Genomic DNA, 15,543 nt, shown 5'->3' with positions numbered 1-15,543 from the left:
AAGGGCGCTGGTCTTCTCTGGGGCGGCCTTCGTTTGGGTCCAAGGCAGCAAGCAGTGCTGTGCTCTTGTAACCCCGTGCTCTGCATCGCTGGTGGCTGCAATGCTACCTTATCCGGGAAAAGCGCTCACATGGGAGCCAGTCTCCACCTCTTGCCCCCATTGTTCTATGTGCTCTGATATTTTTTCTTGGTTCAGGTTCTCACACATGGACTTTTGACCAAGGCTGTGACAGTTAAGGATTTGGGGCTTAGAATATGCCACTTTAAAACTTTATTAAAAAAATGTTTCATAACTGCCATAATTTTACATTGCTTTAGGATTTAAAAGAAGTTTCCCTGTGGTTTCCCTCCTATGTTGGGGGGAGCCTATTTTTGTCATTCCTCATGCCAGCCTAGGGGAACTGTCAAGATTTTATCTTGATGATAAGGTTTTGTACATGATTAAAGTGGAATGGCCCTTCTGGGGAGGTAACTGCGGTGCAGGCGCATGTGGAGATTGCTAGAAGGAGAATGTCTGACTCAGTGAGCAGGCCAACAACAGTAGCAAGAAACAAAGTTCCTTTACAGAAAAGGTCTTGTTTGTCTTTAACCAACTATAAAATAAGCACATATATAGAAATGAGAGTCTTCTTTTCATGATTTAATGAAACAAGCTCTTTGGTATCTATGTGGTATCTAATATGAAGTAGTAGGAAAATTTATTCACTCTCAGCAAACATAAGCTTGTTTATTTGGAAATAAGGGATACACATTTATTTATTTATTCAAATTAATAGTTATTTGAATAACTAACAGTTATTTTTTTAATGTTTATTTCTGAGAAACAGTGTGTGTGTGTGAGTGGGGGAGGGACTGAGAGCGGTAGACAGGATCTGAAGCATCACAGAGCCCGGTGCATTGTGGGGCTCAATCTCATGAACTGCAAGATCACGACCTAAGCCTAAGTAGGACACTTGACTGACTGAGCCACCTGGGCACCCCGAAAAAGTTAACAGTTATTGAGGCCTTACTTAGTGTAATAGGATTCACTTAACAGCCCTATGAGGAAGATGTTGTTGTTATTCACATTTTATGGATAATAAAGCTATGGCTCAGAGAGGATAAATAACATGCCTACATTTACGTAGCTGTTTGTGGCAGAGTCTAGGATTTGGATCTAGGTAGCCTGCTTTTAGAGCCCAAGCACTTACCTCTGCAGTCTGCCACTTTCCCATGGTACATGGCCTCTAGGAATGCACAGCTGAGTCCATGGCCAACATGCAAACAAGTTGATACGATGCATGTCTGTGTTACAAAAATGCTGTTGTAGAGTTAAGGGCAAGGTACCATGGAAGCAACTTGAGCATCTTGGAGGCCCGGAAGTATTTACAGAGAAGCAGAAGCCTGAGATGAATCCTGACAGGAATGTGTATCTCTGATGAGAAGAGCATGTACTAAAGTGCAGAGGAGTGACAAGGTGTGGGTAGGTGGGAACAGCTGGAGGTGGTACTGGTGGATGAGACTGGCTGGGTCAGGCGGGACCAGATCATCAAGGGATTGTATATTATGCTAAATAGTTGGTTTGTCTTCTGCGATGGGGATCTGTTGAAGGTAGGGAATAGGCACAACGGTTCTCTTGATCAGAATCTAGCGAATTCTTTGTTGGTTCTAATCTCCTGATGAGATTTCAGGTTCAGGCTGGTTAAGTGAGTATCATTTGTTTCGAAACCCTCAGCCACTGTTATTCCCTCATGAACACTGTACATAACTGCCTTGAGCAATAAACATATTCCTCTGTGACTTTGAAATTGGTATTCGCTTTGTCCTTAAATGCCTGTCTTCCCTCTTTGTTTCCCTCGTGAATTACAGTTCACCTTTTGAGACTGAAACATGACCAAGAAATTTGTTCAGAAAAGTCTTTCCTAGTCCTTCCTATCACAGTGAGATACCTTTTGTTTTGATCCTCGGCATTTTGTACAGATCTCCTGCATAGCAGTTATCCAAGTGAAAAAGTCAGGCGTGGGGCACCTGGCTGGTTCGGTCGGTGGAGCATGCGACTCTTGATCTCGGGGTTGTGCATTTGAGCCTCACAGCAGGTGTAGAAACTAATGAAAAATAAAAATCTTAAAAGAAAAAGTCAGCCTCTGTAGTAAGAGGGACATGAGTTCAAGTTCTTATCTGTGTATCTGGCAGGAAGCAAGTAACACAATAAGAGTTTAACTGAAGAGAGTTTAATGAAAGCACTGTTTACAGAGGTGTGGGAAGGGCTAAGGTGCTTCCCTAACCTTCCAGTAGAGCCTGCCTACCTAGTATGCTAGCTGGAAGGGGCAGCCGATGGCACTGGTCTTCCTGCATCCTGGTAAGAATTGCCACAGCCATGAAATGAAAGAACATTTCTTAGGAACTGGGACGGAGGAATAAAGCTGCAGCCAGAACCCAGTGAGTCAGGAAGGGAGCAGTGGGAGTGGATATAGGTTATAGGTTTCCATTGACCTAACCTAACTAGAATCCAGAGGGCAAAGGGTCAACATGTACCCAAAACCTGTACATGGTTTTCCATGTACTTTCTAACTTCTACATTTGGAGAAGAATCACACGTTGCCGTCAACTCTGATTGGGTCTTGGAGATGGAATAAAAATAAATCAGCTGTGCTGATTCAGGATTATTTGAATGACTTTATATGACACACTCTAGGCATTTCTAGTAGCCACTTGAATAATAAACAGCCCTAAGAGTGAGAAGTACTGAAATAGGATGTGGCTGTGAAGGATGATGTGGAAATAACAGGGTTCGGAGCAGATGGTAAAGAAAGAATTCTTGAGATGTCTTTGATGCAAAGAGGTGGTTTTATTAAAGCACGGGGACAGGACCTGTGGGCAGGAAGAGCTGCACTGGGGTTGTGAGGAGAGACTGGTTATATAGTTTCCAGTTGGGAGGGGGTTAGGGATAGCGTAAGTCTCCAGCAAAGTTTCCAGGACTGAGGGGGCTAGCTATTGTTAGGAAGAGGTAGGTCATTTGTTACTGTCTACTAAAACCTCAGTCATGAGTCTTCAGATGTATATCATTGGGCCATATATTTGGAGGACGATTGCTAACATATATCTTGAGGGGGTTGAGATAAAGAAAGTTTCCAAAGATATTTTTATATGTTAAAGGAGACTTACAGGATCCTGGAGGTCAGGATAATATTAAGCTGAGATTGCCTTTTGCCCTTAGCGAAGTATTAACATCGAGGCAGTTGAGTCCCTAAAGGAAGGTCACTCTGCCTGTGTCAAGGACTTATCAATGGGCTGTAAGTTGTAAGGAAATTTACTTTTTTTCTTTTGCCTTTGATTCTCGCATCAAAGGAGATGGATCAGAAAATGTGACAGTGCAGTTTCAGCCAACTTGCATTGGGACCAGCCTCTTGATGAAGTGGGCCACAGGCCACGTGGAATGCATTATACTTTAGTATGTCTTCTCTAACCTATTTTTCTGAATCTGTCTATCTATCTATCTATCTATCTATCTATCTATCTATCTATCTCTCTATCTATATCTATTTAGTTTTTTTTTTTTTAAGATCTTGCAGGTTTTGACTTTTTTTTTAATTTTTTAATGTTTTTTTTTTTTATTTATTTCTAGGAGAGAGAGAGAGACAGCGTGAGCAGGGGAGGGTCAGAGAGAGAGGGAGTCACAGACCGAAACAGGCTCCAGGCTCTGAGCTGGCAGTCAGCACAGAGCCCGACGCGGGGCTCGAACCCACGAACTGTGAGATCATGACCCAAGCGAAAGTCGGACGCCCAACCGACTAAGCCACCCAGGCGCCCCATATCTATTTAGTTTTTTAAAATGTTTGTTTATTTTTGAGAGAGATAGAGAGACACAGTGCAAACAGGGGAAGGTCAGAAGTGGGGGCGGAGACACAGAATCGGAAGCAGGCTCCAGGCTTTGAGCTGTCAGCAGAGAACCCCATGCGGGGCTTGAGTTCACAAACTGAGATGACAACCTGAGCCGAAGTAGGACGCTTAACCGACTGAGCCACCCAGGTGCCCCTCTGAATCTGTAATTTATACTCAAATGTGCTTATATGAATTTGTAATAGAGATCACTAATATAAAATTAATTAATAATATATGTGCATTTTATTTTACTCCTTTGGAATGCTTCTAAGGGTGAGTTAGCTGAAAATTTATCCAGATTTTTCTCTTAGTTAAGTATGTCTCGGGACTTAGGTTAAGACATGTCACTGGAATACTTAGGAATTTCTACCACTTTGGAGCAGAAGAGATACTTAGCTCCAGAGCTCCATTTGTCCTTTAGTATTTTGAAATTAAAACCTTTTTTTGTGTTGGAATCTTAGAGTTTTTAAACTTTCTTATCATCGTGATAACACACAATAACAGGAGCTCTCACATTTACAGGTGAGCTCACCATGAGTGCGGACTTACTACCATGTGGGCAACAGTGGGCATCATTCTCCTGCGCTTTCCTGTTTTTTCTCCCTTAATGTTCCCAACAGTTCTCTGGGGTAGGTGCTCACTTTCCAGAGGGGGAAACTTGTCAAGGTAACACAATCTGTAGATAATGAAACTAAGATTCAAACCTAAACACCTTGACTAGAGAATGGAGAAATTCACATGATCATATTTTTCATGCTGGATGTTCATCATAACAAACCCTCCTCATGTATTTTAATCACTTTGGGTCTCATTTTTCCTACTTGCATAGGTGGTAGAAATGGTATCAAAAGCCGTAGGTAAACTCCAGACCTCATTTTCGCCATGCATTTTACTGAATCTCTCTTTTTGTGGTAGGGAGTAATAAAAGTCTTTCTGCCTTTTGCCCTCTCACTTGAACCTGTTAATGTATAACAACACTCACCCTCAGGAGGTATTTATGTGTTTGTGTTGGGAGTGGGATGAGGGGAAATGAAAATTTTAGAGCCCTTGCTCTAAAATCAGGCACCTCGAGTCCTTTCTTGTTACATTTCGCTGCTTCTTTTTAAATTAATTTTTTGAAATTTACATACAAGTTAGTTAGCATATAATGAGACAATGATTTCAAGAGTAGATTGCTTAATGCCCCTTACCCATTTAGCCCACCCCCCTCCCACGACCCCTCCAGCAACCCTCTGTTTGTTCTCCATATTTAAGAGTCTCTTATGTTTTTGTCCTCCTTCACTGCTTCTTATTTTTTGTACGCTGCAACAACATCGCCTCTGTTTCCTCGTGACTTAGGATTTCTGAGACTTTCTCCCTGAGGTGCAAGAATATCTGATTAAAAATTGCTGGTGTTCCCAGGTCCCAGCCCAAGCCTTAGCTTGCTCCCCCTGCTGGCAAAACTTTGGCCCATGAGGCTTGCACCGCAAGCAACTGAAGTGTTGAGCCTGATAATGTTGCCGGATTTTTTTTTTTACCACAATACTCGGGATTCATGGTCTCTCCACTTTGAAGAATGAAGAAGTGGACACAAAATGAGCAGCAGGCAAAAGTTTATTAGAGTGTAAGATTAGGAAGGAAGAAAAGTAGGAAAGCTCTCTTTCAGAGAGGAGACCTTCAAAGGTGAATGCCAGAGTACAATAGGCAATGGTCCTTGTTTTATAAGGTTCTGGTCAGCCCTCCCCCTTACTTTCTTCCTTCTTCCTTCTCAGGTTCTACCCTTATTGGCTGGATAGCTCGAGGTGCTGGGTTGTCCATTCCTGATTGGCTTGTTTTCATAGTATGAAGGGTGGTCTATGGCCATACTTAGGTCTTTTGTCAAATTCCAGAGGGGAAACCTGAAAGGGGAGTAGGTGAGGTCTATTACAGTTTCAAGAGGAACCCTATGCCTGAGGGGGTTTGCTGTGGTCAGACACTCCCAGCATTGTTCAAAAATAGGTGTTTTACCCCACCTAGGGACCTCAAGCCCTAATCTTTCCCTCTCTGCCTACTGACTCCTGTCTTCTCCTATCATAATAATTTAGCTCAGGAATTTGAGTGCAGAACAACTTAGCACAGACAATTGGTAGTCCAGGTTTCTGAAATGGTGAACACTGAAGAAGAAGCAGGTCTGGGCTGATGGATAGAGATCAAATTTTTAATTTGGATGTGTTAAGTTAGAAAATATCTATTAGCTATCCTAGTGTCTGAATTTCATGGAAAACATGTTTCTGTACTCATGACCCCCAATCCAAGCTCATTACCAAATTCATAAGACTGGTTGGGATGACCCAAGAAGTGAATGCTGATGGAGAGGAGACTTGAGGACTGAGCCTTGGGGTTCTCCAGTATTGAGAGGTTGGAGACTAAGTTTCCTTTATAACTTCCAAATCTTCCCTCAGAAATAGATGCAGGGGCATCTGGCTGACTCACTTGGGAGAGCATGTGACTCTTGATCTTGGAGTTATGAATTCGAGTCCCAGATGGGGAGATTACTTAAATCTTAAATGTAGAGATGACTTAAATAAAAAACTTTAAAAAGGGGGCACCTGGGTGGCTTAGTTAGTTAAGTGTGATTTTGGCTCAGCTCATGATTGCAAAAGCCCCACGTACGGCTCCTCACTGACAGCATGGAGCCTGCTTGGGATTCTCTCTCCCTCTCTATGCACCTCCTCTGCTCATGCGGAGACATATGCATGCATTCTCTCTCTCAAAATATACAAACATTTAAAAAACACTTCAAAGAAAAAAAGAAATACAGATACAGAGAACAGATTGGTGATTGCCAGTGATGGGGGTAGGAGGAAAAAAAAGTACACATATCTGAATACATGTGTTATTTTCAGTGACACAGAAAAATGAATCTTGGTAATATATACACACACATAAGAAATACAGATACCTTAAGGAAAGATGGGTTTGGGACCTTGAATTTCATTTAAGGATGTTCATTTTTGGCCAAGAAAATGCAACTCAGGTAGAAACTAGAGAAAGTAGCAGAAAAGGATTTCCCAAACCTGAGTATTCTTTCTGTTATGCCCAGATCGCGATCTCCCCAAAATCCCAAGACCACCAAGGAGTCCGAGTCACGTATGCAAAAGCAAAGGGCTTTATTACGGGCTTAAGCTCGGACTCCCAGACTTCACCAGCATATGGATCTGTGCTGAGAGCCCTGAACAAGGGCAGAGTAGGGTTTTTATGGAGTTTGAGATGGGGGAGTTACAGAAGTTGTGACATGGGAACAGTGATCCAATCATAATTATTCAACATCATTGACAGCGGGTTTGACCATACACATTGTCTAGAGTATTTGTTACTTTTGGCGGGATCCAATTACAACGTTTAGAGTACCTTTAAATTCAACCAATCACAGAGCGAGCCTAGGATCTTGTTCGGTGACTAACGGGTTAACTTTAACATTAGGTAACAGGGTCCTATCTATAGTTTCTATCTCCAGGCCTCTCCCTTAACAATGTGGAGGGTGGTCCTGGCCTTTCCTGATTGGGTGTTGCAAGGGTGGTTTCTCCTGCCTTGGGCAATGTGTAACTACCTGATAGTTTCGGGAAAGCTGAAACTCAGGCCTTCTAGTTTAGACGGGAAATTTAAAGCCTGTCATGGAGTCAGTTTGGTTTAGACATTTAGACTTGTGGCCTTACATTTCCTGCTCTTTCTCCTACTAAACCGCTTCCTTGACTTCAGCCTTCTGTTGTTGGATTTTAGTTTCCAGTCTTGGGGAAATTTTATTCTTTTCTGATTGCAGCTTAGGTCATTGTAAGGCTGCCAGATGTTTTGGAATGTTGCATGGTTTTCATTTTTTAAAAAAATTAGTACTAACAGGATTTCAAGTCATCTTTGTAGTTGGGAGCTTGCTGCAGTGTGGAAAAGATTAACCACACATCCTTGATCTCACTGAAAATATAGGAAGTTTCCCTGTTCCTTTTCTGCTTAAATTATTAACTGGTCTTCCCTTTCCTTTTCAAATATGTAGGACCAGGCAGCTTTATTTGCATAACCTCAGGACACTTCCCATTTTGTGGAAGGCTTGACTGTACAGCTCATACCTTACTTTGGCTTAATTAATTGGCAAGTACGAAGCTTCTAAAGGAAATGTTTGTTTTCTTTTTCCCTTTGGAATTCTACAGAGTGAATTGAATTAATAAAGTCAACTTTCTTTTGCTAACTGCCTCAAAAGGATTTATTGAATTATGCCCATGCAGCTTACTGTGTCTGCTATATATTGTTACGCCTTCCTTACGGTATCTTAACAAAAGATTTTATGTACTATAAGTTTGCTAACAATAGGTTTAAAAATAATTAATGCATAGAAGCATGCTGGGTAATGGACTATGTTGAATGAACAGTACTCATACAGGTAGAGTTTAATTTCTCAAACAATTCATGAAACCAAGATTAATTTGGGTAAGGGATTCATGTGCTTTCCTTGGAGAAAAATAAGTGTATCTTTCTAACTTGTGGTTCTTTCCTAGGTTATCATTTTGATGACAGCAAGTCCTGTTACCATTCCTTTTAAGTCTTTCTTGTACTCCGGTTACCTGTTGTCTTACAAACTTTTAATTCTTTATGCTCAAGCAAAGAACACTTGAAGAAAACTCAAGTGTCAGATAGTCTCTGTTAGATAGCCACTTATACTCTTCCAAGTTTTCATGAACAACTGTGGATCAAAGGACTGAAAAGAAAGCCCCTTCAAAGATGGTCTAGTTTATTATTTCTAATGAGGACACTCTTTAAATTGTGCTGGGAGTGTGGGTGGATATAAATTCCTTTATTTTAAAGGATACAGTCTAGTAGCTTCCTTTGGAATTATTTGGCATTTAAAAGCCCTCTTTGCCTGAGGTGACTCCTTGATCTTTGTCCTCAATCCCATGGGTTACAATAGAAGGTCCTTCCCTGTTTGTATTGTTTGTGAAGTTTGGCCCACCTGCTACTGTGTTACTATCCGCCCTTGTGAAATAAAAATGTTTTGAGATCTTAGGGCTTAGCTGATTCAGAGTTTCTCCTAATGCAAGATTCTCTTTTGCTCCAGTCCTATGAATGATAAGATCTTCCATTGTTAAATACCTCTAAAGTAGCAAGTTAATTGTACTTGGAATCAAAAAGCTGTTTGTTTTCTAGGCTCATGGTTCCCTCTCTCTGGACCTAATCTCTTTTTTTCAACTTTTCTACGTATCACTTATGCTGCAGTCCTCCAGACCACCTCCTGGTGAGTGGCAAGGATCTGTTTGGTTTCTCTCAGTAGTGCACCCCCCCTCCAAACCACCCCCATGAGAGTAGTTCGAGAAAATCTAACTATGGAAATTGAACATAACCAAAGAGAGCTTAGTTTGTGCTTCGGGAGAAGAGAGGTCAGTTCTGGAAATGATAGTAATGTTTCAGGAAAATTATTGCTTTGCAGTAGCACTTTGTAGGTAAGTAGGACTTCATATTTTGTAAAAGAATGTTCACATTCATTAGCTCATTTTTAAAATGTTTATTCATTTTTGGGGAGAGAGAGACACACACAGAGACAGAGCATGAGTTGAGGAGAGGCAGAGAGAGACACACACACACAGAATTCGAAGCAGGCTCCAGGCTCCACACTGTCAGCACAGAGCCTGATGCGGGGCTCAAACCCACGAACTGCGAGATCATGACCTGAGCAGAAGTCAGACACTTAACTGACTGAGCCACCCAGGTGCCCCTCATTAGCTCATTTAATCTGAACAACTAGTGCATTGAGTAGGGCATACGTTGGTAACCCAATCTGACAAAACCAAGTCTCAGATAGTGGGACTAACCAAAGTCATAGGTCTAGAGAGAGGCAGATATCCCTTATCCCTGTAATCTGTTTGGGTGAGCTCTAACTTAGAAAACACCTTGGGAATTAGGTGAGAAATTTCAGGGACAAGACTATAGATTCCCGTAGACTATAGGAATTAGTCATTTTTCAACCTGATTCAGTCCCAGGGTGTATTAGTTACATATCTTTGAGAGCCTGCTCTGTCTGCATTGTCTGTACTGGCCACCCAAGGGCACCAATGTATTGGCAGATCTGCTTTAGTCTAACAGTAGCTAGTTCATGCCTCAGCCTTCACACTGCTCAACTATCATATGGTAATGTAGATAATTGACTGTGATGCTAGGGAATATCACTGACTTATCAGCGTTGACCCCCAGTATGACCCTCAGCAGTACTAGGATGAATAAAGATTAGATAGCTAATTTAATCTGGTGTTGAAAATAAGGTTGAAATATTCTTGTGCATTGTTACTGGAAATGTAAAATGGGGCAGCTGCTATGGGAAACAGTATGGCAGGTCCTCAAAAAATTTAAAACAGAATTACCATAGGATCCAGGAATCCCACTTCTAGATATATAACCAAAAGAATTGAAAGTAGGGTCTCAAAGAGATATGTGTATGCCCATATTCATGGTAGCATTATTTATACAAATGAAAAGGTGAAAGCAACCCAAGTGTCCAATGACAGATTAATAAGCAAAATGTGATATATACGTATAGCTGACCCTTGAACAACATGGGATTGAACTGCACAGGTCCACTTATATGTGGATTGTTTTCCATAAATATACTAGAAATATTTTTGGTGATTTGTGATGAGAAAAAACTCACAGACAAACTTATAGCATAGAAATACTGAAAAAATTAAGAAAAGTTAGGTATTATTGTGGGAATACAGTATCTAGTAGGTATAACATACAAAATATATGTTAATCAGCTGTTTCTTGTTGGTAAGGCTTCTGGTCAACAATGGACTATTAGTAGTTAAGTTTTTGGGGAGTCAGAAGTTATATATGGATTTCAATTGCGTGGGAGGTTGGTACCCCTAACTCCCATGTTGTTCAAGGGTCAACTGTCCAATGGAATATTAGCCTTCAAAAGGAAGCAAATTCTGACACATCCTTCAATATAGATGAAACTTGTGGGCATTATACCATGTGAAAAAAGCCAGTGACAAAAAAGAATCCATACTGTATGGTTGTACGTCTGTGAAGTATGTAGAGTAGTGAAGTCATAGTGACAGAAAGTAGAATGGCAGTTGCCCGGGGCTGAAGGGAAGAGAGAATGGGAAGTTGTTTAATCAGTCTAGAGTTTTCGTTTTGTAAGATGAATAGAGTACTGGAGTGGCTGGTGGTGATGGTTACACCACAGGTGAATGCACCTAAACCTCCTGAACTGTAGCACTACAAAAAGGTTAAGATGAAAAATTTTGTGTGCTGTGTGGTTTACACAAGTAAGAAGAAATTGAGTTTAAACAGCAACTGCAGGCAAGGATGCAGAAGAATTACAATAAAGGTTAATGGAATATGGGCTCGAATGATAACATCAGAGGGGATATGCATTTAGCTTATTTTAAATAAAGTTATCAGGAAGTATGAGAGGCACAAGGTAAATAAGAGATAATTATAAGTAGCAAATGCTTGGAAAAGGAGTTCGTTACTGATGGGAGGATGTGTCCTTGTACGCACAGTGTGGGCGCGACTGGACCAAATATCAGATGGCAAGACCTATTTCATATAAGTGAAATGACAGTTGGTGTCATTACTCTTAAGAAAAAGAGTTCTAGGAGCACCTGGGTGGCTTAGTCGGTTAAGTGTCCAACTTTCTTTCGCTTAGGTCATGATCTCACGGTTCGTGGGTTCTAGCCCCGCGTCGGGCTCTGTGCTGACTGCCAGCTCAGAGCCTGGAGCCTGTTTCAGAGTCTGTGACTCCCTCTCTCTCTGACCCTCCCCTGCTCACACTGTCTCTCTCTCTCTCCTAGAAATAAATAAAAAAAAATTAAAAAAAAAAAAGAAAAAGAGTTCTACTTAGAATGTAAATTCTTAGTTGAGGTTTCAAAGGCTACTGTATGATCATTTGCATATGAATGAAAACACTAGAATAAGCAATATTGATCTAAAACAATGTAAACTTGATATTAATTTAAAAGATTGTATTATTTCATGATTTGTGTTCTGTATCAAAAATCTTGAGAAATTTTATTTAGCAAATAGCTATGTTAATGTTCAGTGGGAAAGAGAAGAGATGCAGGTGTAAACATCAGAGGAGTAAATCCCTATAATCCTAAAATTGAACTGGAAATATCAGTTTGAACTCATAATGAACTTGTTCATTTAAAAAAAGTGTTTCGTGGCTCCGTCCATGGAACAGGTCTAGAGTCAATGAGCAATCCAGTAGTAATGCCCATATTATAGAATCCTAAAATCATTTCTTATGTGAACAAACTAATGGTGGGGATTTTCAGGCAGACTCTGAGGAAGGGACGTTCTTGGGAAAGTGATTTATTGAAGGACAGCTCTCAGGAGGAGAATAAAGGAAGCAGGACGGGCCAGAGAGCAAAACCTAATAAGCAAGGACAAAGGCTTGGCTGGAAACTACTTTCAGTCTGGTCCTACATTGGAATCTGGTGCACAAATTACGCTCCAGAATTAGTCTCAACTGGAAGTGACCTTTTAGTCCCCTACTTCAGTTAGTCACTGACCATTGGCTCTCAAGGTGAAGGTTCAAGGAAGCTGTGTGTAGCCCAGGGGAGTGCTTTGAAGAAGGAGCAGCTGTGAGCCATTAGCTGCCAGCAGCAGCAGCAGCTGGGAGTGTACTGGCTGGGTGGATCCATTTGGGGCATCTCAGCAGCCTTGGGGAAATGGCTGATCCAGATTTGGAACAAGAAATATAAAATGAACGTGGCACATCCTGTCAAATCAGAAAGCAAGGAAGCATGCAAGATTACTGAAGTCTTGTCAGAAGGACCACAAGTAAACTTAAGAGAAGTTCCTACTGCCTAATCAATAAGAGTAATGACCACAGTGGATTGACACACATCAATATATTTAGAATCCACGAATCTATGATATTAAAAAAAAACCCACCTGATTAATGACCTTTGGAGAATGCTAACTGAACCAAGTCGTTTTTCTGAAAAATGGTAAGGAGAAAGGAATCAAGCATTATCCTGTCTTTGCTATAAGAATTATTCTATAGCTGTTGAGGGAAGAAAGGATGATGAAGTTCCAGTGTCACCATTTTGCAGACTGTGATGAAATTATTAACTGAGACATTGTTCAGCAGTGACTGCTAACCCCCACAAGAGTGGCATCCACACATTAGGTGCTTTATATTATACTTAAAAAATATTTTTTCGAAAAACATTGAATCTATATCAGATCAAACTACTATTTTTAATTAAAGATTTACACAAAATACAGAGGACCAAGGACTGTGTTGAACAATTTGCTGAAGATACAGTTAGTAAAATCCAGATTGTGGGAAACCTTAGGATAAACAAAAATTTGTTCAACAAACAAATTGTAAGAAAAAAAAAGCAGAAGGGGTAATCTATCGATTATTTAATAGAGACTGAAGAAATCTATCAACTAAATGTAATGTGTAGGTCTTGCTTGGATAAACAAACCAAAAGTAGAAGAATTCTTGAGAAAATTAGGAACTAACAAGATACTTGATGGTATGAGGGAATTTTTCTTAATGTTTGGGATTGGTAATGGTACTGCAGTTTTGTTAAAAGTAGTCTATATATTTTAATAGAGATGTACTAAAATAGTAATGAAATATTAAGATCTCTGGGATCACTGGGAATCCAATGGGGTGGAGGAGGAATCTTGTGTAGGAATGTAGTCCCAATAGCGCTGACCAAGACTTGGTACTGATGAAGGTGGATAATGTGTAAATAGTAGTTCCTTATATTGCCAAATTTAAGACAATTAAAAAATTGACATATTTATGTCAATTTATATCATTACCACTTTTGCTTCATTAAGTCTCTCTTGTGGCTTTTGTTTTCCATAGAGTGAACCTAAATTTTTGTTAATAACATTTCCAGATTTTAGATAATTTACTATTAGGAGGTTTTTAGAAAGACAGAAGGGGGAAATATTCCTATGGCCTTTTTTTGAGGCTTTTTACTTCTTTTTTTCTTTTAACAAAGGATTATTGCTTATTTGTCAGTGTTTTGCTCAGAAAATTTTATAATAGCGTGTTGGTGAATGATGTAAAAGTGTGCTACTATTTAAAACTTGAACGAATAATATGAAACAGGTGAAGAATTATGTAGGCATATTCTTGCATTTTAATATAGAAAAATTAATTTTGTCTGAGATTGCTATTTTTGTTCTTTGTAGATTTATTGATTTGAAAGTAGAATCATTATTAAAACAAAACTGACCCAAAAGGCAACACACTATCACATTGCTTGATTTTTGTCTTGCTGAAACTAAAAGTGATACCTAGTGTTAAAACTTTTCCTTGGTAAACAGAATTCTTCCATTGCAGTATTACTTTATTCCAGCAAATTGTACTTCTCTCTTCTTACAGAACTCATGAAATTTTGATGATGGTGGAAATGCAAGCTATTGAACTGCCTGATCAATTTTAGTTAATCTTTAATATTGACATTGCATTCCATTATGTGACTTTCTGTTCAGGAGATGGTTTTCCTGAAGTAGATTCTTTACTTTCATTTTGCTGCTCATACTTCTACTTCTCTGTTGTTTAAATCGAGAGGCAAGCTGACGATTTACACATTTTTCGTTCTTTGAAGCTTACGTAAGAAAGCTCGAAACTATCTTAATTAGGGTGCTTTAGAATTATCTGCGAATTTTACTTCTATGCTAGCCCTATTAGACATAGGCATGGATAATTGAGAACAGATTATAATTTTTAGCTGCTTTGCTAAATGCAAAAAAATAATTATTCTGTTCACTTTTGCAGAACCTGGACAGCTAGGCATGGATCTCTAAGAAGCAATGGGTCCTTATAGGAGATGTGCTTTCATGCTATGAATTTTTATCACTTGCAGCTGCAGAAAAATTATTTTTAAATAGCATAAGTGTGGAAAATGAACTCCTTTTTTTCAGCTATCAGAGTAACCATGTCCCTTGAACTGTGATTATAATCAGTTGTGACATATCAATTTCAGTCTTTTCTGCATTCCAAGAAGGTTAAACATTATTTAGTATGATTCTTTGTCCCAGGAGTTCAGAAGGGCAAAAATCATACATTCAACATTCAAGCTGACCATGTACTTTAAAGTGGAGTGTCATGTGTTCATTCAGCTCTTTGGAATTTAAAGAAGAGATGTCAAAAAGTCATTAGTCAAAATTCTTGGCACTTTGTTCCATCATTTTGCTTGGTCCTGTGTACTTTCTGTCTGTCTGTCTGTCTCTGTGAAACAGAATATTAGCCTCCCTATAATAAAGTGTGAAATATAGTCAGACTTGATTTCTTCCACTGATGACAAATTAGAGAAATTTGTGATTTGCACCAATAAAGAAAAACCACTTGGATTAAATATATCTGATTGTTGAGCTCCTTTTGAGTTGTGCTATTTTTAGGAGTCTATTTTTTAGGAGTGAAAAAGAGTGAGTATGGTTGGAGAGTTTTAGAATTCTGTGGTCCATGGCCTGCTCCTAAAAACTTAGATGGTTCCTTTTATAATACATGGATGAACTTGTAGTTTGAATGTGGGAGCTGGGGTGGGAAGATGAGTAAATGGGATATCAGACATTGTCTGAATCTTTTGGTAGTTACTTAGTTTTTGCTTTATAGTCTCAGTTATTTTCTCTGGTTCTTTTTATGTCCCCAGGTATATATAACTTTGTGTAAGAGGCGTTTTCTATTACAAGGTACTGTAGAAGT

At 39.7% G+C, this 15,543-nt stretch overlaps 1 protein-coding gene across 2 annotated transcripts in view; it reads left to right on the top strand.

Moving 5' to 3' along the window:
* Positions 1 to 15,543, top strand: part of DST (dystonin) — a 503,880-nt gene that overhangs the window by 75,456 nt on the left and 412,881 nt on the right. The window lies entirely within an intron of this gene.

Source organism: Crocuta crocuta, unplaced genomic scaffold (genome assembly GCF_008692635.1).
Source record: "Crocuta crocuta isolate KB4526 unplaced genomic scaffold, BGI_CrCroc_1.0 scaffold205, whole genome shotgun sequence".
Classification (NCBI taxonomy): Eukaryota; Metazoa; Chordata; class Mammalia; order Carnivora; family Hyaenidae; genus Crocuta; species Crocuta crocuta.
The sequence above is the reverse complement of the archived record's forward strand: the minus strand, read 5'-3'. Positions and strand labels throughout refer to the sequence as shown.